General features: G+C 27.7%; 1 pseudogene; it reads left to right on the top strand.

The window, feature by feature from the left end:
* The first annotated feature begins 2,008 nt into the window (after positions 1-2,008).
* LOC112694626 lies at positions 2,009-2,431 on the top strand (annotated as a pseudogene).
* The last annotated feature ends 298 nt before the right edge of the window (positions 2,432-2,729 follow it).

The raw sequence follows: 2,729 nt of genomic DNA on the forward strand, positions 1-2,729 counted from the left end.
CCCACCCAGTTTTTAAACGTAATGTGTAATTCCCGAATCCCATTAGTTATGTGTATTGTGTAACGGTTTATTGTCTTTAGAAGTTTAAATTTATCAATAATATGAATATTATCATTATATTATTATCAAACATTTTATTATTTACGGTTAATTATCAATAATCCAGGTTCATTTTATGAACATTTTATCGCTAATCACGGACGAAGAGTATATAACTAGCCCGTGTCGTAAATGTTGTGCATAAACAATAAACATGCGTATTGACGGTCTTAGAATAAGATAAGAAAAGTGAAAACCGTGGTCCGTGATATTTGTTTAGCAGGCTGCGTTTCTCAATGCTTGTTATCGTTGAGAGTTTTGATTATAATTAATTTTAGTTTATAAACTATAAGGTGTTTTTAATTTGTATTATATCGCAGTAAAGTGTAAACGATTTCAATTTGAATAATGTAAAATAAGTTGTTGAAAAACAAACATATCCGAACCTTTTTAAATTGTTACAAGTGGCTTTATCTATTCCCATAAGTTCAGCCACTTGTGAGAAATCATTTTCTTCAATGAAACGAATAAAAAATTGGCTAAGATCCTCTATGGCACAAGATCGCTTTACATTTTTATCTATTTTGAATATAGAAAGAGATATAACTAACAAAGTAAATGTGGATGATATTTTAAATAAATTTGCAGAAAAGGACAGAAAAATAATATTAATTTAATTTTGTAATAAATATTTAATAGCCAGAACTATATATTTTATCAATTACATATTTTTATCCTTTTTTATTCAAATTTATTTAGGTAGCTAGTCTGTAAGTGAAAAAATTCTTCTTTGAAAGTAATTATTAACCATTACAGTTAAGGACTTCTCAGTAATATAAATATAAATATATTAGTGTTGATAATCAATAATGGGGGTATGGGGGTGAAGCCCCCACGAGTCAGTGATAGCATTAAAATGTAGCCCACCCAGAAATAGAGCTCTAGTTGTGCCTATGCTCATAACCTTTATATTAAGAAACTATAATAAAAATAATTTGTATACTAAAACTTTTCATGGTATATTTATCCATTCAATAAATATATTAAGATAATCATAAAATAATAATTTATTTTAAATATAGGAAATATTTTGTATTTAATTTTTTTAACCGTAATAAAATTAATTTATGAAAAATTTTGTAAGTAGATACTGTTTTCATGAGAAATAATAGATTCTAATAAGTGTTATACATTTTTATGTTAAGTGTTACAGTTATTGACCTATGTTCAAAAACCAAAAAATTTCCCCATTTGGTTATTTTCAACCCTTATGCGGTACATGAAGGGGTTGACTTAACAAGTCCAAATTTTTACAGATTAAATATTTTGTGTCTCTTAACAAAATAAGAGTGTGCTGATTACAAAAATCTAAAGTTAAAGTTTTTGAACCACCCTTATATATATATACATTAGGAAATTCGTTCATTTTTAGTATTGGTGACAAACGTTGAAAACCTGTAACACGACGTTAAACTACTCTAATTTTCGTAAAAACCTCCATCGACTTGAATTTTCTTTTCTACGTCATACATCACAGCAATCGTGAAAATCGGACCTTTCGACGGCGATCGAATGTCTACTTCCCCCCCCTGGTTTCCACAAGCTATAGAAAATTTTATTTTTAAATTAATTCCACAAACATTTATTTTGTAAAATGTAATACCAACTATAAATGTTCAGAGTTCAGTACAATATTATCATTAAATTGTCAGTTGAATTTTGGTTATTTTTGTCATTTCACAACCCAGTTTTAATCAATTGGTTTAGGCCCGATTTGCCGATACCCAATTAGCCGACACGGAAACCGGTTTCTGGTAAAAATGGAAAATTTTCCAATTCGCCGACAAATTGTAGTTTCACAAAATATAAAAATAATTTTTATTTGGACATTTAGAATATCACAATCTACAATCAAAATGTTACTAAGACTATACTATACTATACTATACTATACTAACCTATTGGAAATATGTGGAATCACTTTAATACAGACGGATCCAGGACTATAAACCACCTTGCAGGATGGCATGCAGCTCTTAATAAGGCTGTTGGTAGACCAAAGCCAAACATTTTTATTTTAATTAAAGAGCTAAAAAACCAATAACAATATTTCGAACTTGACATCATAGCGCTAAAAAAATGCAATCGGCCACAAAAAATGAATTCTAAATACAGAAAATTGGAGGAAAGATTATCATTTGCAAAAGAAAGGTATAGCTTTTAATATTTATACAATTGGATTTGATTATAATAATAAATTATAATATATTTTTTATACAATTTTAGGCCACAAAATGATACTATTTGTACTATGGAATATTTGGACGCAATCATGTTCCATTTGCATCTTGAAAACAGAAGATTAGATTTAGAAGCTTATTTTAGAATATAAAAAAATAATATATTCAATTAATATATAATATTTTTAATTTTAAGAATATTTAATTTTGAACTAAACATATTGTGATTAAAATGTATATTTTAAAGTATAATTAATTTAGAACTATATTATGAAATAATGTCGCAAATCGGGTGTCGGCAAAATGGTGTGTCGGCGAATTGGGTTATCGGCCAATCGGTACGTCACGAATCAGTCACAAAATATTAAAATAATAATAGAAAATTGTTTGAACATCGGAAATATTTGATACCTAATAACCATTTATAGATTTATTCGAGCCCAGTATTTA

Source organism: Sipha flava, unplaced genomic scaffold (genome assembly GCF_003268045.1).
Source record: "Sipha flava isolate LNK unplaced genomic scaffold, YSA_version1 131_pilon_pilon, whole genome shotgun sequence".
NCBI lineage: Eukaryota > Metazoa > Arthropoda > Insecta > Hemiptera > Aphididae > Sipha > Sipha flava.